The sequence below is a fragment of the Parus major genome, chromosome 4, assembly GCF_001522545.3.
Source record: "Parus major isolate Abel chromosome 4, Parus_major1.1, whole genome shotgun sequence".
Lineage (NCBI taxonomy): Eukaryota > Metazoa > Chordata > Aves > Passeriformes > Paridae > Parus > Parus major.
The window spans coordinates 10,239,833-10,266,344 of NC_031771.1; the positions used below are offsets into that span (position 1 = coordinate 10,239,833).

General features: G+C 40.7%; 1 protein-coding gene and 1 long non-coding RNA gene across 2 annotated transcripts in view; one reads left to right on the forward strand and one right to left on the reverse strand.

The window, feature by feature from the left end:
• Positions 1 to 931: 931 nt before the first annotated feature.
• LOC107202719 lies at positions 932 to 4,422 on the reverse strand. The gene is made up of 3 exons (XR_004496849.1): positions 3,560 to 4,422; positions 2,250 to 2,319; positions 932 to 2,087 (listed from the first exon to the last, which is right to left on the reverse strand). It is a non-coding gene; the product is annotated as an uncharacterized LOC107202719 (long non-coding RNA).
• A 59-nt stretch (positions 4,423 to 4,481) lies between these two features.
• The window catches only part of WDFY3 (WD repeat and FYVE domain containing 3), a 156,118-nt gene continuing 134,087 nt past the window's right edge, over positions 4,482 to 26,512 (forward strand). The window contains exon 1 of the mRNA XM_015624781.3: positions 4,482 to 4,638. The gene's annotated coding sequence lies outside the window, so the exon portion shown is untranslated. The remainder of the gene's footprint in view (positions 4,639 to 26,512) is intronic.

A 26,512-nucleotide genomic window follows, 5' to 3' on the forward strand; every position in this document is an offset into this window, starting at 1 on the left:
CATATCCTCTAAATATTAAGCATCATGAAGTTTATTTGATATTCTTGCTAACTACATGCTCTTTTCCATACACACACACGCACAATGTAATAATACTTGTTTACAAGCAAGTTTGCAGTATGTCCTTTTCTATCAATGCTTTATTCCTTGAATAGTATTTCATTGTACACAAGTTATGTATGACAAGTTATGCACCAGTAGATTTGTAACCTCCATAGCAAGAACTCTGTTCTGGACAAATAATCTGAAGCAGGGCAGGGATTTTGAGAACTAAATTGCAAGCTCTGGGGTTTTTTTACAGTTACAGATGTGGCCTAAAGCTTTGTGGACTGGGAATTCTGTTATCTCACCATCCTCTGTTCTGCTTCTTCCCTTCATCCTCATATTCTTGCTTTCAATGCTGCTTTGTTAGTAGTTTTGTCTTGGAACAAAAATGCCCACACATTATGTCCATCTGTAACAAACTATTCTTAAAACATCCACCTTTAAACTGGGATTCTACAGCACGGGGATGCAAATGTTTATTTATTTGAACTATGTGACTAACACTGACAGCAGAAGAAAGGTTCCTTATCCAAAGTGGGGCTGAATTGCTGGGCCCCAGAGGGTGAAGGAATAGCAGCCCTGGCTGTTGCTTTCTTTGACTCTTACTCCATCAGGTTGCTGGTGTTTCTGCTGTGGTGACTGTGTTAATGCTTTACAAATGCTATGAGCTCAGCAGTAGACTATTTGGGGATTGTATAATTTATTAATTTGTGACAAGCAGGACATTCTTTTTCTGAAGAACATGTGTGACAGGGGAATTTACTTTTTAAAAATTTTTCGAATTTCAGCCAAATTCAACATGGCCGTCACAGGACAGGGGAACTAGACCCTTGACAGCCCCACCCTTCCTCTTATTTAATACCAAAACCTATCTGTAAACAAGCAAGAAGGAGGAAGGGAAGAGTAATTCTCAGAGGAAGTATTAAGAACCCTGTGTGATTAAAACATTAGGCGGTGTAAACTTGGGAAGCAGTGTTATTTTCTTATGTTAAAAAAATTCTAATTAAAAAAAAAAAGACAAAAAAAAAAGACTAAAATTCCTTCCATTTTAGTTCACTTTCTTGTAGCAATTTCTTTCCAGTTCTGGATTTGCCTGTACTTTGCCAGTATATGCAAAGAGGACAGATGTAGCTTTATGCCCGAGATGTGTGAAATAAATGCAATGGAAGTATATGAGCATCTCACCTGAAAGCAGAGTGACATTGCACCACTGGAAGATAATTGTGTTGGTTTCACCTTACCCTCTAAAAAAGGACGCAAAGAAATTTAAATATATCTCCACATTTTTTAATGATTGATGCAATCCCTTGTGCACAGTTGCTTCACAAAGTGGAAGAAAGATTAACTGTAAATGCTTTCTTTTGTCTAACTATAGCACTGTAATTACTATTTCGCACCTTCTCTGAGAAAGACAAGCAGGTGCCTGTGATGAGCTTTACAAGAGGAGAGATGCTGAGAAGGTAAAAAGAGTGTCTGGTGTCACTCAGTATGGAACATTACAGTTTGCCATTATTTATTTTGGAACTGTGACAACTGACTGAAAAATGGGAACTATAAATAGGAATGCAATGAGCATTAGCTGCACAAGAAGAAAAAAAACCAACGTAACTTGCCATGCAGCAAAACGTGTATCTGGCATAGCATAGAGCTGTCCCTACAACTCCCACTGCCATCCTGGGGGATTTTGCCTCTTTCCCACTACTTACAAGGAATTAGGAACAGCACCATCTCTGTTATCTTTAATTCTTACTCAGTAGAGCTGGCTCACATAGGTCCTGCTAAACCTTTACCTAAGAAAGATGCAAGTCTCCTCCTACACATAAATTACAGGAAGAAGATTGTTTGTTTTGTGAAGTGTAACTGCTATGTACCGTTCACAGGCTGCATCTTGCACAGTAAGTGAAATAACTGTTGGAACAAGCTGATGGAATCAGTGCTTCCCTTTGCTGCAGTTCAGAATGAAAACACCAAACGGGGTCAAATTCTGCCTAGCAGAGTTCATTGTATTTTTGCTTCTAGACTGGCATGGCTGGAGAATGCACCTGTAAAAATTAAGTGCATGTTAGCTTTGAATGGACTGAGATAGAGACCTTGGTGGTTTTGCAGCAGAAACACATTTTCCACTGACTCCTGAGTTTAGCCTTCACTCCAGGGGTAAATTATGTCAATCTGGCATGTGATAGCATGCAACTCAACACACCTACCTTTCCTTCTGTGGATACATTGCTACAAGATGCATACAAAACATGGTGAGTGCCCTCAGAACATCATGCCCTGAAAGAAAATATGTAGTTGAGCGTTTTGGCCATCCTCATTTTCCCTTCTTATCCTTGTAGCACTTCTTATATGGCCTTAGCCACAGACAAACGTTGTTTTTTTTTTCCATAGCAGACAGTGACAAATACAGGTGTTAGCATATGATGTTGGAATAGGAGGCTGCAAAGAGTGACTGGGAAGAAGTTGTTACCATGCCCGATGTCCAAAAAATAAGCAAAAGTAAACATTTGATTAGGAGAGGCAAAACAAGATATACATGGAATAAAATTTAAGTTTTCTCGAGAGGCACAAGAATACTGTCTTAAGAACTTCTGCCACTGATCATATTACAGTTGTTGTGATAGGACTACGGCTGATATACTGCGCATGACTTCTCTCTTGGTGCCTGTTCTTCACGGATTGTCCTGCACAGAAAAACTACAGGTATTGCAAAGGGACAGTTGGCTCCATTCCAACCCAAACTATAGCCTGGACTGCTCTCCTGAGCTGGGCTAGATGTGGCTCCTGTCCACACAGTGAATTTTGAATGCCTGAAGATGTCTTTAACAAGTAACAGTAGCACTGTATTATGGAGGCAAGGATGTTACACACTTGTCCTTGCTTATTTTGTTTCTCAGTTGGGAAAAGTAGGCTTTCTTTGTTTGGAATTATACTTTTGTCTTCAGTGAGTGCTTCAGTGAGTGCTTCTTAGGAGCTGAAGTAGAGCTAGCCTCACTCATGATATACGTAAATTTTAAGCAGAGTTTTTCCCACCTGAATGGGACCAGATCATTTCCACTGCCAGCTGAACAGCAGAACATCAGCCAGAAAAAACATTAAGTGCATTTACATGTTTGATGCTAACGGCCAGAGAAGGAAGAACGGATAAATGGTGTTTACTCAATTTGTCCTCAAGCACAACAAAGTACACAGCTTCCTTTAATAAACCTCTGTAGCACAGGCAAGAGGCAATGGTTCTGGTCCCTAGGGCTCATGATAATTTGCCAAAATGAAACATAGAGGTCTTGGATGGTTTGTGCATTGTTTATTGTAGCTTTTACCCCTGTAGCCAGATTCTCCAAACTACCATTTTGTTTTTTCAATGAAGTTTTCAGAAGAGATTTTGTAAACAAAAAAATACCCCAAACAAAACTGCTAGAGGGTGAATGGCTGCTAGCAGCTGATTTCTTAGAGGAGGTAAGTTTGTAAGTGATTGGAAAAAGGCAAAGGGTCTCTGGTTACACATGTGTGGACACACCTTTGCACTGCTCCTCAGGAGTGTCCACATGGATGAAGCTTGCCTTGAGGTTGCAGTGACCCCCTGCACTGTGTGCCCAGCACCTGGCTAAACTGATGTCTTGTCCTGCAGACAAAAAGGTGTCCTTCAGCTGCTGGGAATTTAACACAACTTCTGGGTTAAGTAGGAAAAGGGTAACTATTTCTGTTTAAACATCTGGATCATTCAGATGAGACCGGTTGGTCAGCACAGACACACAATCCTCTTTCTGGTCGGCACTAGGGATATCCAGTGGACTTTCCCTAGATGCACACTTGACAAAGAGCGAAAAGGAAAGCAACTCAAGCCCAGCTCAAGGGTGGGTTATTTGCTCCGGCATAGACCTGCATTCCCTTCCTCATCACACATCCAAGTTCCTGCCCGGGACGGCTTCTTCTCGCGTGCCAGCTGCTCGGGCCTGTGGCAGGGGGGTAGAGGGCAGAGGACACGGGCGGTTAGCGCTAGAGGAGCAGGAATTCTGTCAGAGAACGGGGAGAACCCAAACCCACCACTGCAAAAAGTAAGATAATTGCACAAAGCCCCAAAACTAAGGAACGGGCCCGCGGCCTGCCAGCACCAACCAGCTTTCCGCGGGCGGCCTCGCCGGGCTGCGGGAGCGACCGCAGCCAGCCGGGAGCAGTGGGAGGAGAAGGAGGAGGAGGAGCGGAGGGAGGAGGCAGCGCTGGCAGCCGGGCGGGGAGGGGGCACTCGGCGCCGAGGAGGAGGACTAAGATGGCCACCAGCCGCCGCGGGGAGCGGCCCCGCTCCCTCCGCGGCCCCCTCGGTGCGGCCCGGCCTTGATGGGGCCGGGACAACCCCGGCGCCCGGACGGTGCAGCAGCGGCGGCGGCGGTGCCTCCCGCCGGAGCCCGCCCGGGGGGAGCCGCCCTCCCGGCCCGGCCCGCACCGCCTGGCCGCGGCCGCCGCGCCGCGTAACCCCCCGAGCCGAGCTCTGCTGGCGGAGAGAGCACAGCGGAGAGAGGAGAACGAGGAGGGACGGAGCGCCCGCCGCCCCCTCCCCGGGCCGGCACAGCGGCACCGCCGGGACCCCGCCGCCCCCCGGTGAGTGCCCGTCGGCGCTTCCCGCCGCCCCCCGGGCCCCGCCGCTTTGTTGCGCCGCCGGCGGGCCCGGGGAGACCCGGCGCCCCCTCGGCCCTGCTCGGCCCGGCCGCAGGCCCCGCTCCCCGGGGATACCGAGCGGCCGGGCCGGGCCGGAGGAGGGGGCGGCGGCGCAGGTGCCGGGGGCGGCCGATCATTGTCACTGCGCGGACACCCCCCCTCCGGCTCCAATGCACGGGCTGTGCCGGGGCCGCGGTGAGGAGGGGCCTGGGTGAAGCCCGGGGGTCGCGGAGGAGCCCCGCGGGCGCTGGGCCGCTCCGGCCGCCTTTGTTGTGGCTGGGGCGGGTGGTTTTCCCGCGGGAGCCCCGGCGGGGTGCGGGAGGGGTCCGCCTGCCCAGCTCCGGGGAGGGCCTGCAGGGAGCGTAGGGGGGTCGCCCCGTGCAGCCGCAGGCACTGGGCGGCTCACGGGCGGTGGGTCGGGTCGGCTTTTTCACCCCCGCATTTTATTTTGATTTTTCATGCGGGTACTGATTTTGGCGGCAGCCTCGAGGTGTTGACCCTGCGGTGCGGCAGGGACACTGAAGTTACAGAACCCGACAGGTTTGTTCCCGGTGCGTCCCCGGGGACAGGGGGGTCGTGGCTCTCGGAGGGTTCTGAACATAGTGTTGGGGGGATTTGCGGGGTTGCTGAAGTACCTGCCCCTTGTCTTGAGCGTGGTTTTCGCCCTGCAGTTCTTGGAGGTGGTCCATGCAAATGGAGAGGTTTGCATAGAGACCAGTCAGTAATGCTCGGTGCTGAAACCCTGTGTGATGTTCACCTTGAAAGATTAGGACTATAATTTCTAGCTGTGCCTGCATAGCGAAACACTTACGGAAGAGGTGCGGAGGACTATATGTATTTAATTTGGCCTATAGTTTCATAAATGATTTAACTGAATTTTTTTGGTTAACTAGAGTAACTTGCAAGATTTCAGTGTAGAGCTGTGAGTCCTGGCCTTGTTTTAATGACTGAATTTTGGTTTCTTGCTAATGTAGGTTTGTGATGAGGTCCATGTGTGTCCATATATTGGACCATGAAATTTTACTATGGAAAACAAGTGGTGGGTTTCCTGTTAAGAAAAGTAAATTTTGCATGTTTTAGCTAACAGAAGTTATTTTTCTCCACCGGAGCTGGGTTGCTGCCTGATGCCTGTGCATGCCTCTGTGCTCTGTGTTATGGCTGTACAGCTATAGGATATTCCTGAGCTCACAGACTCTGTGGATCCAGTCAGGCTCTGCAGAGAGCCAGCCTTATTGTATCCTTGGCACATTTTGGTGATAAGCTAGCAGTATCTTGAAGTAGGCTATGTAAACAAACTGTATGATTTGCGTGAACTGACATTTCTGCAATATCTCACTCATCCTGTGCAATCTTTGTAGACATACAGCATTTGAAGATATGAACTTACCTGCTGTGGGAACTGGTCAGTAGCAGTAAGCCAGCCAAGTCCATTTCTTTGCTTTTAGCTTATAGGCAGGCAGGCATTGTGTCCTGGAAGTGTGTCCATGTTAACATGGCATTGAGTCTTTGTTCCATGGCCCTGGTCAAAAAGTGTTGGCAGTCTAACTTTGGCTGCACGTTTGGACTCTGAATGGGTGTCTCCTCACTATGTGGTGCGGGTCTGTTGAACTCAACTGGAGCCAGCTCTGCCTGGTGTTATCAACACCTTGTTGATAACTAGGTCTTTTGGGTAGGAGAATCTCTCAAATATCAGATTAGAGGATAGTGAATGGTATTCTTCAGTTTGGTATTTGTTTCTAAGGAACTGGGAACATTTGCTTTTCTAGTTTGTTGGGCAATTTTAGGCTGCTCGACTTGGAATAAAAATATCGTATGTTTTAGGTTTTGTGGTCATATTGCATCTCTTAGCCAGCTGATTACCTAGTTGAAGCAAGTTAAGCACAGTGCTGCTGGGACTTAATATCTTCAGCACCCACTTGAAAATGTATTACAGCTATTCTATATCAAGGTTTAAGTAAGGGTTGGTGTGTCCAGCTCCCTGCATCAAGATCACCTACTTGGTAGTACTGGTGCCACACAGTACTATGGGAAAAGAATGCTTATCTTTTTAATTCAGAATGGTAACAGAAAGATGCTAAGTAAAAAAAAATACCGTTCTTGATAATTTCAGCTTTGACATAACAAGGCTGTATAATCTTGTTGCATCTTGGTACTGGAGTGGTCTGTGAAGGTGATCTGACACATCTGCTGCACAAACCTTGGTACTTACCTCTGGTTTAGTGGAGCTAAACTGCCAGAAGTGTGCAAGGCAAACAGGTCTTTAGGATGTAACAGTGTGCTGCTCTTAGAGGAATGCAGCCATGTGTTTTACATCCACCAGCCTTGCATTAACTAATTCATAATTTTCCACAAGTGTTCTGTGGGACTTTTAGCATTCAGGAAACTTCATTGGTGCTTTACGAGCAGGGAATGGGGGTGAGTGTGGGCAGATGTTCTGCTTGCCCTTTGAAATGCTCAGGACTGTCATGAGATTGTTTGGAAACTTTGGTGTTGGAACATAGTGTTTCACTTCCCAAATGTTGATATTAACTGTTCTGTTGCTGGGTTCTGGGCATTCACTTGGGTTTCTGAAGGTCCGCTAAGCTGAAAAATATAAAGAGAAGAAGACAGTGGTTCCCTTTCGGATGGTTAAATTGCCAAAGGACAAATCTGTTCATGTTAATTAGCAAGTTTTGTTCACGTTTGTAAGTGATTTTAAGTCCCTATTGCAAAATAGTGGAAATACTGTTTCAGCAGTGGCCTTTGACTTGCAGGACTTCCTGCCATGAGGAAGTCTTATGTCATTTGTCCAAAATAAACAGATTTTGAAGAATACAGATAAAGTATGCTGTGAGAAACTATACATCTAAGTCACAATTTACCCCCTATTGCTTGCTTGCTCTTCTGATAACTAGTACCATGGAAGTCTATTCTTATGATATGTTACTAAAATGTAACTTGCATTTTGCAAGGGAAGATAGAATTTTCTGTTGGTCCATAGTACAATTTCTGGATATGTGTGTAGGTGGAAAATAAATTATTTCCTCATGGCTTTAATACAACTTCACTGGTTTCCTTCTTGATTCTTTTTTCATGCTTGGTGGTATTGCTGATTGCAATAGTACTCTATTCAAAATGTCCAAGTTATGACACATACTTAACAGTATTAGTTTCTTTGATGTATTTGGGGTACTGATTACTTTAAAAAGTGCTTTTTTTGTTACTTATCTGTCCTAAGTGACCAACTGCTTGAGTCTCTAAGCCTTCATGTGTCGAAGGACTGAGGTGCATTGGTGTAAGATTGTCACATCTCCTGGAACAGCTCTCTTCAACTTTGTAATTTCGTTTACAGTTTTGTAATAAATAACAGGAGCTTTACAAGGGTGAAACAGTTTATCTTTTATCGGAGACTTTGCATCCTGCTGTTAGACTGCTCCCTTGTCCAGGCCCGGGAGGAGAAAACAGGACATAAGGTCCCTGTGCCATTTGTTTTAAGCTGCTGTCCCACAGACAGTGCGGAAAGTGTTGCCATATCCTTTTGTTGGGTACCAAATCCTGCTGGCAGGATGTAATATTTTAGCTGAAGTCATTGGTGGAGAGGTGGCTTCTTGGCTCAGGTGAGAGCGCTGCAAGCTTTTCATGACTGAGTATGTGTTAGTGGTGATCCAGCCTTGAGAGCATCTGTTTGGCAAGCAACCCATGTTTGACGAGGCACTAGTGTAAGGCTTTTTGGTCACATCCTCTGTTCTTCTGGATATTACAGGTAAGTGTGTACAGCACCTCCCTGGTACAAACAGGGTCTTGGTGGCTGCTCTGAGGACTGGATGGCAACATCTTGCTGAGGGGCCATGGTGTGGTCTCAGGTGCTGGTGTCACTGTTGGGGGAGCTTTTCTTACACCTGCTAGGAGCTCTTGGCTGGTATCAAGGCTTTCAAAACAAGTCCAAAGGGCAGCTTTGTCCAGTCCAAAGAAGGAAGAATGTGGCTTGTTCCTTTTCTATTTGCTTTGCTCTAAGTATGCAGGAGTTTAGGTTTCTTTTTTCTTTCCTATAAGTCTTTTATGAGTGAAGATGAATTACATCCTTCATTTTTTTCCCATGAAGAGCTCTGGGGCAAAAATTTCTGATTTTTGTTCTGTGTGGAAATGTGCAATTGACATGATTTTTGATAATTGTGCTGATGTTTTTGAAATTTTGAATGACAGCAGAGAATATTTGTGGCTTTTTTTAATGGTGTAATTTTTTGTTTTTTCTCTCCCTACCTGATAAGCAAAGCTGTGATATTGGAAGTAAAACTATATTGAGATTTGAGGGAAAAAATGTTTGATGTTTCTTTGGGATTACTGTATTCCAGTGAGAGCTACATGCCGTCTTTTGGGATCTTTCCCATTTGAGGGAAGAAGGGTTTGACTGCTTTGCTGGTTTGGTGTTTCATCACTATCCTGTGATGGATTTCTCCTGTCTTAAGCATGTGACTTGTAATTCTTCTCACATATCGCAGAATAGGAACAGATTTGCAGAACTTGCACATGTAAAAAAATACCTTCTGAAATTTCAAATACAGTAGAGTTACAGTAGAGTTCAAATACAGTCTTGTTCAAGGAAGGAGGGAATTGTGTGTGAACCATAAACAATAAGGGATATTGAATGGTACGAGGGCACATGGTTTCTAATTTCTGGGCAAATGTTAAGAAATGTCAGCGAAAGATGAGATGGATGCATCTGAATTATAATAATCAGATATGCATTAATAGAATGTTTAGCTCTTACACCTTCACAAAATTGTTATTTCCATGTGTTTTTGTTACAATATGGCATGGTAAAAGCTTTGATCAGGTTGGCTAACCTAAGGTACAGACAGTATGTAAATCTGAAAACATATGGAAGAAGTGGATTTTCAGGGTGGCTTATTTAATCCCTTTCTGTCTTGCTCTACAGAAATTTTTTGTTGCGCTGGAAGCATATAAGAGACAAATTCCTTCTTTTTCAGGCTGGGTGGGTATTCATTAGTTACGTGGGTAACTTAAGCTTCTTTTTCCTGTTCTAAGACACCTACCTTAGAGAAGTCAGACCCTTTTAACTATAAAGCTGGTCCCTCTATTGAATCATCTGTTTTCTTACTAATGGCTGTGACAGTTTTGGTTTTGAATGTGCCTTTGATGATTTGTAGTGAAGGATTTCAGAGTTAAGGGGGAGTTAGCAAAATTGATCCTTATCTTAAACTAGCTATATCAAATAAGCAAATGGGAAAAAAGCCCCAAACCTTCAGTGCTGACAGTTTGGTAGTGCTAAGATAGACACATGGCTATGGTTAGAAGGAGAAGATACTCCTACACTTTCTTAGGTGTTTTGGTTTTTTTTGGGTCTTTCAAATTTGGAATGTGATGAATTCAGTGAGAGTGTGGATCAGTAGCTCTTGGGGAAAAATGTACATCTGGCTTTCTATGTCACTGCAGCTTTGTCAGTTATCACCATGCATTGGGTATGAGAGAGTAGCTCTACCTAATGCTACTTTTCTCAGTATCATCCTGGCAGGTGGAATGTGGGTGCAAGTGAACCACATTTTATGTTCTTGTATTACCAGATGATTTATTATTTTCATATGAAGACATGGTAAAAATCTCAGTGTTGTCCAAAGCAGGATGGTTTAATTTGTGTGAAGTAATGGATGATGGGATGTTGCTTCAGAAAGTGGAATGTGTTTGAATGCCATGGTGATAAATAGTGTTGCTTCTTATCCCTGGTTCTTGTTGAGAACCAAAATCTGAGCTCACAGATGGGCAGTAACAGGAAGAGGGGGTTTGTACTGCAGGAACTTCCTAAAGTTTGTGTTTGGTTATTTGGCACTGTAAGCATATCCTTTTTTTTTTTTTTTTTTATGTGTAATTTGAGATAAGTGGAATAGAAAGAGAAATTGCAGGGCTAGGCAAATACTTAGGGTATCCAGAAGGTATGTTTAAAGGATACAGAGGGATAAAATATGACAAAATATGAACTTGGCTTGGTAATAAAACTTTCTAAAGACTTTTTAAGTGCTTGGATGATGGGCAATCCCGAAAGGAAGAAAGACTGTTCAGACTGCCTTAGGTAAAGATCCCTGAGAAGGTTAATCAGATGTAAGTGCACGTGGCATAATGAGCCTGAGCTTATGTCTGAGGTTTATTATACCAGTGAGGAGTATTGGCCTGTGGTAGGAGAGCTGTTCTAGGGGAAGCTTATTTTTATGGTATGGAGGCATCAGTGGCAGTACCAGTTCATGTGATTCCTGCAGCCAAAGTATGCAGAGCAGGGAGTGAGCAATTCATGGAAGCAAGCTCAGAAGTTTGGGGAAAAGCCCCAAAAAAGGAACAAAAAACCACCCCCAAAATGCCCCAACAAAAAAAATCTAAAATAATGAAAAATCAAACTGAGCAGTTGCCTGAAGACAACCAAAGGAGTAATGGGAACCAAGGGACAGGAATTCACCATGTTGATAGCATTCAGAGTGCCATTGATGGTCTTAGCATTTGGTTTTGCATTTGGATGCTTGCCAAGGCTTGTTTACTTCTAATGGGATTTTAAGGAGGTCCTTGGGTCGTCAGGTGAGAGCCAGGGATGAGATGAGGCCTTAGTTTGTATTCGTGTGAGTGTACAGAGTACAGAATGTATCATATGGCAGAATGACAGACTAAACAGTTAAAGATTGCATTTCTTAATGTAAAAGTTGGGTCTTTTGATGTTCTCAGAGTTGAAATGTCATGGTCTAGGCCCTCAGTGGTGAGATTGGCTCAAGTTGCAGCTTTTAAAACATTGCAAACACAAACCAATTTGATTACTTTTTAAATTTTGAGCCTTAAGCATGGAGTTGACATTTTTTCCCCACAACTGCGAGGTTACATCATCTTTGGAATCTTCGCATGGCAAGATGCTCTGGGCTGGGGTGCCACAGGTACAATGAGATTGAGAAAGCTGTGATCAAAGCTGGTAATATTCTTGTCATCACTGGTTTCCTGTCAGATAAAGTGACTGAGAAGGAGTGAAATTTATTTCATTTGGAAGTTTCTTTACACTTGCAGAAAAAAGAATGTCTCTTTGATCAGGCAGAAGTAAACATTTGTTATAATTTTATAAGCAGTCATGTGGAATAAGGCATAGAAACCATTTTGGTATTGCATTACAAGTTAAATACTAATACTTGAGTCAGCAGTTGGGCAGTGACCCACAGTACAAATGTAAAAACAAAGCCTCTGTGGATGTGATCTAAGAGAATGCTAATTTGCTTGTTCATTAGGTTTGCAAAAGTTTCTTTTTAACAGTTTTGAGCAGTGAGCCTAAGCTAGTGATGAATACTTAATTTAGGTTTTGAGTGGGTCATGAAGTAACCAGGGAGTATCTTTTCAAGATTTTCATTATTAGAGTGTGTAAAGGCACCATAGCAACATGTCTTACTTTGACTGTAGCAATTTCTCGAGACAGAAATATGTTGCTTTTATTTCTTTCCAGCAACATAGCCAGCCACGTTCCCAGCAGTGTTGGATCAGGATAGGAGAGACCATGGCTTCCCTGCTGTCTGTTGAAAGCTCTCGTAGTCTGACTGGTGATGTTTTTGTACAGACAGGACTCTGGATGTGCTGTATTAAGTAGTAGGAATTTTTATTTTTTTTTTGTAATTACTTGTAATTAGTGTCAGGGTTTGTCCCCAGCCACCAGCCAAGCTCTATGTAGCCACTTACATGCACTGCACCAAGAATGGGGAGGGAATCAGAAGGGTAAAAGCTGGGAAACCTGAGCTGTGCTGAGATAAAGACAGTTTAACGGGGAGAGCAAAAGCCACACACACAAGCAAGGTGAAACAAGAAATTATTTCCCTGCTTCCCATGGGCTGGCAGCTGTTCAGCCATCTCCAGGAGAGCAGGGCCCCATCACAGACAACCATTTCTTGGGAAGACAAACACCATCACTCCAAATGTATCCCCTTTTCTTCTTCTTCCCCTCACTTTATATACTGGGCATGGTGCCACATGGTCTGGAATATCCCTTTGGTGAGTTGGGGTCACCTGTCTGGACTGTCTCCTCCCACCATCCCAGGCACCCTCAGCTTCCTTGCTGGCATGGCTGGTACAAAGAGCAGAAAAGGCCTTGGCTCTGTCTAAGCCCTGCTCAGCAATAACAATAACATCTCTATATTGTCAACCCTGAGTTCAGAATAACTCCAAAACACACCCCCATACCAGCCACTGTGAATAAAATTAACTCTACCCTAACCAATATCAGGACATAGAGTTTCCTGGTGTGAATTGGGATAACCTACTGCTCAGTTAAACCCTTAAAGTTATTATAACCTGTTTTTCTTTCAGTAAAGCACATATGTATATATTAATAAATATATAAATATTAATAAATATATTAAATACAGATGATGTTATGAATGTTTAGGTTTTTGTTTGTTTGGGTTTGTTTGGGTATTTTTTTTCCTCATTTTTTTATAAAAGGAAGCAGAGGAGGTGTGTGTGCTGCAAATAATGTACTTGGAAAAATCTTTTTAGTCTAGCTGTGTGTCTTTCCATTGTGATCTTTCTTTATAGAAGGAGATGAGTATAGTTGATGTTTTTCTGAAGTAGCTCTGAGTAGAGGATATACCAAAGTGAGGGTTTAGGCTCCTCTGGCACAGACAGAATAAATTTGAAAGATGAAAACTCTCCTCTTCTTTCCTGTCTGTCCTCTTTTCCATTATCCTTTGTAGGATGAAGTTGGAACTTGCCACCTGAGTAAGGATGGACATGTCAAATGAAAACATGATAGCACAAACTATGATAATAACCTTATTTAATAGTTTAGGAAAAGAAAAGGTTACCATCATTATTAGATGTTCGTATTGTGTGGAATTCAGCTGAGAATTGTCTTTTTGCATTAAACTGAGGGTTGTGGTGCTGAGGTGGAAATCCCTAGACCTGCTTTTGTAGTACTCCTAACAATGAGTAGGAAAGTGGAGCACCTCAAGCACTGCAGGATTGTAATAAATTGAAATATATTTTCTTGACTTGGGTTGAACAGACTGAATGTTGCTGTCTCTGAATAATCTTCTTTATTATGTGATATGAGGAAGGACTCATCTTAAATTTTAAGTTCACCTGGAAAAGTTTGAACGCACCAGACAAATTTTGGTTGAAGGGACATCTGTAATCATGATTGAAGCAGGACATTTGCAGAGGTTGGCAGCACGGTGTTTTTAAAGGCCTGACTTTTTACAGAAAGAGGTAAGGATATGGGACAAGCTTTTTGTATGCTTTACATGGCAAATGAAAACATGGGAGTCTTTTATGTCCACTGTGAAGGAACAGTGGAACTGAAGCCCAATGTCAGATAGGCAGAGAGTGATTTTTTTCTCTTCTTTTTTTTTTTTTTTTTTTTTTTTTTTTTTTTTTTTTTTTTTTTTTTTTTTTTTTTTTTTTTTTTGTTTTCCACGTGATACTGAAGATAGTAAGATAATTTTTAATGTTGTAGGCTATGAAAGTACTGGATGTTTTATTGTAACTGTTTTTTTGTCCACTGTTGGGTTTATAACTGGTCTGTTACTCAGACTTCCATGTTTGCTCTTGGTGTGGCGGGCAGCAGTGATGTGCCAGCAGCTGTGAGGTTCCAGTAAAAAGGCTGAGTGAAACCTTGTTGGAAAGTTAGCACAGTTTGTAGAGGGCTCTTACCTCTACCCAGGAGAAAGCAAGCTGCTTTTGTGAATTTAAACAAATTAATTACAAAAAAAGTCCCCTTTGACTCTTTTACTTGGGTTAGGGTGGATGTTCAAAGAAGTGACCTTTCATTTAATCAGGTGAAGGACAGGAGCTCCATCAGGAGCACCCTGACTTGACTGAAAGTTTACTATTAACTTGGGACATGCAAAGAACATTGGTCAGAAGTTGCACTTTATTGTTAAAGCATTAAATAATGTTGGACGAAAAGTCTATGCATAACCCATGTTTTAAAAAGAATTGCACTGTTTAGGGATCGTGAATGGTCTTGATCTTTAAAGAAGTGTTGCATTTTCGTACTAACATATGAAGACTCTCCTTGAGTAGTTTTCTGTATAAATGTTTCAGGAAGATTGCCTACATGAATGGAAAATGGATGTGTGATGAAGACTTCTATTTTTTTCTATGTTTTTTTTCTCTTTAATTCAAATATTGCTGTTATTTTTTAGTCTGCACAAGAGGTATTTGTCTGCATGTATCTTGAATTTTGTAGAATTCTTTTAATCTTCTTTTTAATTACTGTTTATGTGGTGATGTCCAGTTTGCTAGTTAACAAGTAAAAATCTACCAATAAAAAGTAAAACCAGCAAAATAGATCCTTTTCCCTCTGTCCCTAGTTTCTTTCTTAACAACATATAAGTAGTAGAAGAAAAAACCTAGTCTGGCAAACAAGACATGAGGATTTTGTTTTGACCATTTTATTGTGACTCTTAGTGTTTGGGTTAAAAACAAGTTTTGAGTTGCCCTCCAGCTCTCTCCTCAGGTACTGTTAGAGTAATGCTCAGGCTGAGCTGTGTGGAGTGCATTTGCTTACAGATATTGCATTTATACTGTTCCTTATTCCTCTCTTGCAGAAGGAAAATAGCATTCTTGCTCTCCCTTTTTTTCATTGCTATGCTTAAGTATTTTGATGCTATTTTATAGCATTTATAATGAGTGCTCACCATCGTCTCAGAGGTGGGACTCCTCAGACCTCACAGAGGATGTTGAAAAGGTCTGGGAGGAGGATGGCAAAACTTCATCGTGAGCTGAAGGCTTGTACTAAGTGTGTAGGCTTGTACTACTGTGTCAAATTTTATACCTCTTAATAGGTTACTCTCATTTTCTGCTTATTTTGAAATGTCATGTTGATTCATCTTGAGGAATAGCTAGCCCAGTCTAAATTAATTTTTATTTCAATAAAAAGGTGTGGTAAAGGAGGAGGAGAGGAAGAGATAAGGACAGAGAGTATGGGCATTCCAGAGCAATATCTAAAAAACGTGTGTACTGGAGCACTATTATTACAGTACTTGACATCTTTTCTCTCTGTGTGGTGTCCTTTCTTAGTTGAAAACAACTGCCTTTTAAAGAATCTGTTGCTTCAGTGGTGATGATCAACTTTAGATGACTGAAATGTTTTTTGCAGTAAGAGATTATTATCCACATAAGCAATGCTGCATTGGTTGCAGCATTCTTTTATTTTAATGGAGGTCTCCCTTTTTAAAGTGTTCTGTGTAATTAATGGCTATGAGTTAATGGGGAATCTTACATGCTTAATAATCTGTTCTCCTGGCTAGTTACCACTCCTGAGAGGTTTCATTTTCATACTGAAAGTGAGTTTGCTCACCTTCCAGTACGTGTTGTACATGTTGCCATTATCTGCTTTGCCCAAGAGCCCTGAGCTGTATAAATACGATCTGCATGCAGAGATGACGACCCAGGCTCTTTTTAACTTTATCTTGACCTTCAATAATAAATTTAGCTTTCAGTAATGAAATATATTTAAGTGTTTGGTAGTCATTTGTATTCTGGTTGCTGTCTTGAGCTATAAGAAGGCTGACCTTTAGATGTCTCAGAGTAAGTAGTCTGGTGTGCTGGTTTATGCTGTAATATTTCTTCCCTTCTTTGAAACCCTCCCCTCCTTCCCCAGTTCAGGGATGTCTCCCTCTGCATCTGAGAGTCATGTAACTTATGCTGCCATGGGCTTGCTGGTTCTTTTGGGATTTGTGCTCTGCATGTTGAGATCCCTTCTTCCCACTCTGGTTTCTAGCACGTAGTCACGCATTTGGAGGTAGTAAAATGAGTGTCATTGGAAGGTGCCCTGTCTGCAAAGAGGTGCAAATAATTGTATCCAAAAAGCTGATTCATAATTACCACCTGCTCCCCTAGTGTGCTCATCCAGGTGCATGAATTACTGGCTTCTGTTTCTTGTATTAGTTGGTGTACCTTTAATGTGATTAAATGGAGGTTGCTGAGCTGAAGGTATCAGTTTAATGATGCTGAGCAGCACGTGCCATATCTGGTAGTGAATGAGTATATTCATGTGGAAATACTATGCTTATCTCAAACTGATCAATTTAATAATACAGGTAAGATAGCAAATATAAATGTCTTTGATAATGATGAAGACATCTGAACTAAGATAGCTTGTCTAAATAGTAATATCGTAGTCACAATTCAGTCTCAAAATGGTAGAAATTTCATTATTTGTAAGGAGCTGTGATTTTGTGTCTGTTTGGTTTGTGGGATTTTGGTATTGTTTTGGTGTATGTTTTCTGTGGTGCTGTGCTTTGTTCTGTTGATATCGGTGTGTGGTTTTTTGTTTTAATCTCCCCATAATAGTTTAAGCATGTCAGACTATTTCAAAATATGAGGTCCTCCCAGTACTAAATCAGTTTTACTTTTTGGCTCCCAGCATGCTGGTTGTATTGTCAACAGGGCAGGGAGATAGAAGTGGAGACAAAGCAGTGCCACAGTAGGTCTTGAAACACAGTTTCTCTTCTGACCTATCTTTATAGATCTGCAAGCTTAAGAAAATTGTGTTGCCATCATCATGCAATACTATTTTCTCATCATCTGATACTAATAATAAAACTAATAAATAATAAATGATAATAATAATCTAATACTCATCATCTTTCAGTTTAGGCAATAGCACTAGTCAGTCTCACTTGGACATAGGTAGAGAATTGTCACTGCTTTTTAATTGGATGAGAAAGTTTGGTAAATTTAAGAGGCAATATTTCTTTTGTACCTCTGACACTGTTTACTCTTGAGTCACACAGTGTTCATTTGTACGCATTGTTGCCTTCCTCCTTCATGTGGCTGGTTAGTGACACCTTGTTACCCTTGTGCCTGTTGGACACTTCTTGCTGGATGGTGGAGTTCTCCCTTTGGGCTGATAGAGGAGGAGGTGCTCTCTGAATGTACTTAACATTATCAACATGGCTGTAGGTTTTTCAGCCACTTCCAAGCGGAATGCTGACAGGTCTGGACAGGCAGACGGAAGGAATGTGTCAGCTTGCCACAAGTGAGAGAGCCCAGCTTAGTGACCCGTCTGTTTCACAGTTAGTGTTTCTCTTGCAGTGTTTGTTCTTGTAAGTCTGGCATGTAAGTGCTACTGTTGCTCCTGGGAGTGTTTTAAATGAAACAAATGCATTAATTCTCTTTCCTGGCTCTGTGGTTTTTTTGTTTGTTTTTTAATACTTTGCTCTTGCAAAAAATGCTGCTTAATGAGAGAAAGCAAATGAGAGTTGTGTGTGTGTCTGTGCTGTTTTAAAGTGTTCATTTATCCATTCTGACGGTTTGTGAGATTTTTTTGAGTCTTTTTTTTGTGCAGCATAATCTCAATTGTATGCTGATCCTGATATGCCCTTGAAAGAAAATTATGCTTTATGGACTTTCTGCAGGTCTGTGTTGCTGATCCAGACTGCTGTGCTTCTGTTTTAAAACAAATGCTTTGGATTCATGCCAAAATATTGCTTGGAAAACGATTGCTACAGAGAATTCCTCTGGTGTCCTCCTGGAAATGCGTCAGAGCAGGGGAGAAACCACACATAGCAGCATGGGCCTGATGCACTTGGACCCATCTCAGAACTTGCTCCTCTTCCCTTTTAATTTTTCTTTTTTTTTTTTTAAATATGGAGATCTTATTAATTATCATTAAAAATCAAAGGGAGAATACACTGAAGACTAAACAGATTTTTTTCCACCTCTTAATTGCTTCTAATAATTTCAGTTCATCTAAATTCAGGATATCTTTGATGTTCTAAATATTATTGCTTTTTTAAATCAATGGCTGTTGTTTTTGTTTCAGCATATACATGAACCAGTAATTTGGGATCAGCATAATTATTTCTGATTAACAGAATCTGGAATGGCTCCCTTTTGTCCATAGGATTGGTGATCAGTGAGTTAACTTCAGTTTAATGCAAGATATGTAAATCCTAAATCCTAATATTGTTTCTTTGTGTTCATTTCTTGATGACTGAGGGGGGATGATATAAGGATGAAAGTTTCATGATTCTTTTTCCTTGTTTTTTTTGTTTGTTTTTTTTTTAAATTTTGTTAGGTCGAAACACAGAAAGCTTTGGGATTTCCTAGACTGTGCTACTGACAAAGCAGACAAAAGCCTTTTAATTATTTAAAGAGAAAAAACAAATTACAGTTATTTCCATTATTTTATGCTATTGTTGTCTTCATTTTTGACCTCTTCTGAAACTAAGCTTTAGGGTTATAAAGCAGGAATAATCAGATTTGAACATCTGTGTTTGAGCTTCTCATGGCTGAAGTAAATAGGTTTTCAGGACTTATGTGTTCACAGAATTGTAGTCGGTCTTCCATTTTGCATCCCCTTCATGTCTTCTGGATGCATCTCCTTTTTTCCTCCTGCATCCAGAACATGCCTGATCAATTTTGTAAGTTTTTTTCCAAGTCACTGATAATTGCCTTTTGGGTTTTTTCCCCTCTTTCTTTCTAGTTTGCTCTTTTCTCTCTTCCCTCTTTGATGAAAGAGATAGATTTAATGTAATGGGGAAAATTTTTCAGGACCTAGAATGAACCTCAATTATATTTGTGAAGCCTGAAGACAAATCACCTGGATGTAAAAAGCCTGGAGTCTTAGGAGGGGTTCTGAAGTGAGTCTGAGTTAGTTGTGTGTCCATTCTTCATTGGAAAAGAGATCATTATAGACTTGAAGTATCTGATAGTGGATAGTGGGTGATAAAGCTAAGAGAAACTGCTCATCAGCTGAGCTACACAGAGGGTGGAATTCACCTCTCACAGGTGTGTGAACCCAGCTGTCCAGAATCAAGACAGAGTGTGGAATGCCCTTACAGCCTTGGGAGGAAATAACTGTCTTTTGCAGGTACTTAATTCCCATTACCTTAGGTGTTGTTTTGAAGATCATACTTTCAGAGAGCAGTTCAATCAGAAATTATCAACTCTAGAGCAACCCTAGCCTCCTAAGAAGTCGCTTTTGAGTCAATTGTCTGTTTGATCTGTGAGTTTACTAATAAGACACATTTTTATGTAAACCATTTCTATGAAAGCGAGAAGAGTGAGGAGCTTTGGAAGCTTAGCTGTGAAATTTACTATTTACTTAGCTTTTAGCATTTTTAGTATCTCTCTTATAAGTAAATTTTTTACACTGTCAGATTTTTCTTGTTGTAGTCCTGGAGCATTTTGTATTTGAGGTTTTTTTCTTTCTGCTCCTTCCTTAGCACCAAGTCCAAAAGGAATGGGAGAGTGGGTGGGATTTTCAGATCTTCCTTTCTTTTCCACAAGGAAGGGCATTGCACTTTTTAGCCACAACGGCTGTTCCAGTTGCACTTGGATTAGCGTGCAGTAGTGTCTTGAGAGTTGCCTTGTGTTGCTTTACTCTTTGAGCAGGTGAAATGGCTCCATATTCAAGTCCCTGAATATGAGAATTATTCAGAGCATTTGCTGGAGCCAGGAGGTGAGTGAGGGGACTGCTGATGAAGTTGGTGTAAGGGGTGCTTTTTGCAGAGCAGGTCATTAATCAAAATTGTGAGTTGTTGCAGAAGCATTAGGAGAGGTAAGTGGCTTACTTAATTCAGAACTGAGACATTATGGATAAAGCTATGCTGCTTTGTAGCATATTCACAGTAAGGGGCTTTAAGTATTATATTATTGCCATCTACAGCAGCCCCTGATAGGAGGAAAAAAAAAAAAAAAAAAAGAAAAAAAGGTAAGAAAGGTGGAGTTGGAATGTGCTGTGCTGCTCTCCTGTTAAGGTGTTTGCTAATGGAATGCTGCTGTGACCTGGCCACTGCTTCTGGAGTTGTAACTGGTCAAGGCAATCTGCTGAGTGTAGTGAGCCTGGTGAGGCAGAGCAGCAGCTGCTGCTTTTTCCTGAGGCAAGTTCAGCACTCGTGAATTGAGAAGAGAGGAGTGGGCCTTTCTCTAATTGCTGGTCCCTCGATATCTTGTATATACTGAATCAGGGCGTGGCTAGCATATTCCTTTGCGCAGGCTTTCAGGTTAGCCTTCCTTTCCCTTCACTAGGGATGGTGCCATTCTCATTCTGTCTGCTTATCCAGGAGCTGACAGGTTGGCATTAGAGGCAAGAGGAATACAGGTTAAGGTATTTAATTCTAAAATTGGTTTGTGCTTCCACTGCAATACAGATCCTCATATTTCCACTTCTCTGCTAATTCCTGCAGTCGTTTTTGGAAGTGGTGTGTGCTGAGCACAGGAGCTAATGCTTGGGGTTGTAGGGGTGAGTAGCAGAGTGAATATTTGTTCTGTCTTTGCACAATCAGTGAATTTTGCAGTGTTCTAGACACTAGCTGGAAAATAACAGCAGGACATAAAGTGTCAAGAGGCTATATTAGTTGTCATCATTGTGGGTTCTTAAAACTTTTTTCTGAAATGCCATGGGCCTCTGAATTTTATCTGGATGGCTTTCAAAGATTGGCAGCAATGACATGTACTTCCACATCAAAAGAAATTCAGGAATATTGCTGCATCATGTCTTTGCTGATTCTGCAATGCAGTAGCTTTGGGCTGTGAGCCCAAATCGTGGTGAAAAAATGCAAAACTTCTGACCCAGAGGTAAGAAGAACCAAATGGACAAGACTTGGAGCAGAAGAGAGAGATAGTCACAGGGAAATGCAAATTTTAGATGAGGAGATAGAGCTTTTTGTTCTTTTGGCCCAAGTCCTTAATGAGAGAGCTATATAATTAGGCTAGAATTAACTTTAAGGATTCAGTGCTAGCAAACTGAAATTCAACTGCCTCTTAATTAGCATGCAGTATCTTTGTGGCCTTTCACTCTTGAATCAAACTTTGCTTTCAGTCTCTATGTGATGCCTCAGTGTTGGGTCTGCACAATACATGACCACTCAGGAAAACTTCTTTCCTGCTCATTCTTCAGTGATGTCATTCCTCATAAGTTGATTTGTCTTCATTTCTCTAATAAATATTACACTGGTTCTCCTGTAAGCTATCTGCAAAATATCCAGTTGGACAATTAGAATCATCGTAGTGCTCGGGATATTTTTGTAGTTTACAGCTTTGGTTCAAATGCCATAGTATCCACAGAATTCATAAAGTTCTAGAGCAGCAAGAGACGTCACATGTCATGCAAGCTGGCCTTAAGGACAGCTTTCTCGCATGCAGACATATCTTCTGAGAGCAGGGCTGGAAAAGCCAGGTAGTAAATTCTTGTGGCTTGGCACTGGCTTTAGGACATGTTGCTTTTAGGGGAAATAGATGTTTTCAGCAGCAGTCAACATAGAGTTTGATGTTTAATGTTTCAGTAAACTAAAAAGTAATGTTTGAAACTACAGAGCACTTTCTCTTTAGTAGGACTTCACACGTGGTATTTAATTTATTAGCTTCCGTGCCCTAGAAAGACTTTCGTTGCTTATTTGTTTTCTTAATTATGAGAAGGGCAGACATTGTATAACTTCTCAGGCAGCAGTGATTATGCAATTGATCCTGTTATTGTGGAGCCAAAGTCCTTCCTAGTCCCTGAGCACCAGCTGCTTGAGTTCTGGTTGCTGCATTTTCCTTTTCTTTCTTCCCCCCCCTCCCCTCAGGCCCCCGCCCTGGTTCTGATTTATTTGTGAACAAGTTATTTTTTTTTCCCATGTTGCTGTTTCCTTCTCTTTTCTGTGCCAGTGAGACAGTGGCTTGTTTGGGTTCATTCTTCAATTCACTATGCTGCAAAATCAAACTGCCCTTGTACATCATGGGAAATATTAAATGTATAGGTAAATAAAATAGTTTGATACTTTATGGGTACATAAGAAAAGGCATTTGCTTGGATCTAAATGAAATATTGCAGATGGCCTTTGTTGGAATTCAGGTCAAAAGTTACAAGTTCATGTTCTCATGATTTTAGAAACATGTAAATAACTGGTGTTTGTTTAGTTTGTTGGTTGTTTTCCTCTTCCTTCTATGGGTGGGCCTGAGAGAAATTTTAATTCCCCCCCTGGCCCTGCCCTGAGATCATAAAAAAAAATAAATTACTTCTGTGTATAAGATAAAGTAGTTGTAAATCTCATGCTTTTATAGCCAAGTCATCTCACTTCAGTATAATAAAGGCAGTTAATATATTGTAAAAATGTTTGCCCTATTCATACTTCATTTTCAATTCCCAGTTTTATGTCATGTCATTTCCATTTTGTGTTACATGGCTTCCTGTGAGCGTTAGTGACCAAGGCAGGCTGCTTTGATCCTTGATAAAACATTTAGGCATGGGAGAAGAGATGGTAGACTTGGAGACTACAGTGCTATTCCCTGCTTACAGATGAACTGAGTATACCATCTACAGGTCCCAGCAAAGGAGAAATAAGAGTTGATCTGTGATACCTGTGCACTGTTGGCTGTACTGCTTGTTGTCGTGTCAAGTGTGATCTGCATCAGTCATGAATAGGCTCTAGTGCTTAGTGTCCTATATCAGGAAATAAATTGGGGTTAAGGGTTTAAGATCCTTACTTAGTTTATAAGTCTTATGCTAAAGATGTTATAGGGAGTGCAAAGACTGTGTTTTCTTGCTCACAGTGTCTGTACTGTAGATTGGATATTTGGAGAGGTGGCAAGGTGCTGTCATTTGTAGGAAATTGGGGTCCTTTCTTCTGGGCTCATTTTGATGGAATTCCTTTTCCTTCAGTGGCAGTCTGCCCCTGTCTGCTTAAAATAGACCAGGCACAGAGAAGATACTCTCTTTTGCTACCAAAAGACTGGCTGTATAGCATGTATGCTTCAGACTTGTCAACTTATACCTCTCCCCTCCAGTTTCTCATGACAGACATCGAGTTCTGGCTTGGAAGAGACTGTATGCTGTAGCCACATTTATGACAGACTTATTTGATTATTTCCTTTGTTAGTGAAGGTTCTGCTAGAATTCTTACCTCAGCCTTGCAGTTCTGGCATTGTGAATATGAGAATGTTGTATTTTATCAGAGACCCTGGTATTGCAGAAACCCAAAAAGTAGTGATGAGAAGGGAAGGGTTGTAAAGATTTTTCTGTAAAAATACATAAAAGCAAAAAAAACAACCCCCCCCAAAAACCAAAAAAACCACGAACACCCAACAAACAAACAAACAAAAACCAAACCAAAAAACAACAAAACCCAAAAAAAATCACCAACTTGATATTGTGTCTAATTATTTGCCAGCATGGTGGTGGTAATGTCTTGGTCTAATGCAAACTTCACAAAAGCAGTGCTTTTGTAAGGTAGAAATCTTGATTGGGAAATTTGAAATTGCATTCCACACCTTAGTGAAATATTCCGTGCTCTTAATAGCAGCATGTTCCTGGAGTATTTATTGCTTGCCTCCATGTCTCTGCTTTTTATATGTAGTTTTTCCAACTGATTCACCAAGGGTTTAAGTGATATGAACCCTGAGAAGCATTTAACAACTGTTCAGCTGTTTCACTGAATATGTGCATAAATTAGTGTGTGACTAGATGACAGGGTCTGGTGTAGACTGGTAACTTAAAAGACTTGCTTTTTCTTACTATTGTTTTCGAAAGATGGTCAACAGTTGAGTTAGAAATCTTATGAATTGAACAATTTAGGAGGAAGATCTTTCTTTTCTTTTTACTTTGGAGACAAGATTTCTTGTTTGTTTTTGTTTTTAAATTTTGGTTACTTTTTATTGTTGCCATTGCCTAAATCTCCCCTTAGTGCAATGTTGAGTTTGGTTACTGGAGAGTTTCTATTCTGTTGAAGGCAATGAAAAATGATAATTCTACACATGCTTCTACTGAATTGCAAGTAAGGGTTGGTTCCAATTTACAGTGATATTAAGAGCACTTTGAAAATGAACAGCAGCTCAAGTTCATTAATATTCTTGAAGAATTTATTTTTCAGTCTGTACTGTCTTCACTATTGAGCACTGTTTAGATTTTCTAATTACCTACTAAGGATATATTCGTGAAATGTTAATTCTCTTAAAAGAGATTTCAGACTAATCTGTCCATTGTACCTTTACTGTTACAAGAGATAAATCTCAATTGTGTTACCTGGTAAGGAGAGACCTGAGAAGAATTTTGATCACGAGTGATACTTGATCACGCTATTTAAAGACTGTTTGCACTTCAAACCTAGATCAAGAAGAGAACTGAGGTGGTAACTTTTCACTGCAAATACAGCAAAACATTATTGCCGGAATTGGCGCCTCTAAAGAAACTAACTCCAACATGACATCTCCTGACAGACTTTGGTTGCAATATGAAAAACGATTTTATTTGGACATTGAGAAGCATGAAAGTCTAGTATCTTATCTTGATTCATCTCCTTTTTCTAAAGAAGAACTGAAGCTCTTATAAGCTTGGAAGGTGATGACATCAATAAGCTTAATGACTTGTCTCATACAAGAGAAGTATATATCATGTTTCCTGATACCGTTCTTGAGATCAGTCTTTAAATATGTTTGACACCCCGCAGTGTTCAGCAGTGCTCCTCATTTCTTCAGACCAAACCTAAATATTTCTGATTATGTCATGAAAAGCTCAGTTCCTTCAAAATAAGATCCCATGAAGTTTGTTTTTCAATGACATGGACAGCAAGCCAAATATTACATTTCTTTACAGAATGGACAACAATCTAGAGTCATCAAATTATGTCTACCTGGTGTCATTAATGGTATTTTTGAGAGTAACTGTAAAGACACTTCCTTTCCCCTGGAAAAATATATCCAAACACAAATAAACAGTTTACTGATAACAAGTGGCTAAACCTCATCAAATTTTAGGGGTTTTTTTAACTTCTTCACTTATTTCTCATGTAGCAGAATGGTAATTAAACTTCATTATTGACTTGAGGGTTTGTTTCTTTTTTTTCTCCATTATGGACATGTTTTTTTGTACACTTTTTTATGGCACACACAATTTTAGGTAGAATCATACCTTTCTGGTTTACTTTGATAATTCTAGTGCAGCTTTTTCAAATGGTTTTAAGTTTTCCTTAGGAAGAGTAATTATTAATAACTTAGATTGCATTTAGTATATGTAGTAGGACTTCTCCATTTGGGAAATGCTCCAGGCAGGTAACAGAGGAAGAAATTGTAAAAGAGTGATACTGTTGGTAGCTCACAGGCAGAGGAAGAATAAGTTCTTTAAGCTGTATTTGCAGCAAGTTGAGTAAGAATGGGGTAAGAGCAAGGAAGGATCAAGATGTATCATCAAGTAGCTGTTAGATTCCTCTTCCTAAATGTTGTCCTCTTTCCCTTCCTTAGGAAAAATTCCTAAATCAAAGCAGGCCATTTGCCCCCAATAAAGAGTAAGACAGAAAATCCAGATGGAAACAAAAGCTTCATGCATACACAAACTCAGTAACTACAAATCTGTGAGAAATATTTACTAATGAAGATGTGATTCTGGGCTTGTGTAAGAGGGAGAGCTGGATATCTGTGGAAAATGAGTTAAATTTCCAATTTGTTGATATTTTCTCTTACATGCCTTCATGTCTATCATGTCTTCATGACTGGTCATGCAGATCACACAAATATTGAGGTGACCGCATGAGTGAAGAGACTGTAATTTCATATTGGCAAGTGACACTTCCTTAAGTCATTCAGTATCTTTAACTTTTTTTTTCCCCCCTGCGTGTTAAATATAGCCATTGAAAATGGTCTGGATCTGAAATTTACATCCATGTGTTTTTATAGATTTTGCTCTGAATATTTACTCATGGTATTTTATGTACAGACATCATGTGTGAAGTCTTGGCAGGAAGCTTTTTATGCGGAATGACAAAAAGAAAACATGAAAAACTAAATTTATTATCTGCTTTCTTACACTTTCAGCTTCTTAGGACTGCTAGGCAATACATTAAGTTATGCTGTTACTTGGAGGATAAAAATGGGTATTACTTACTCA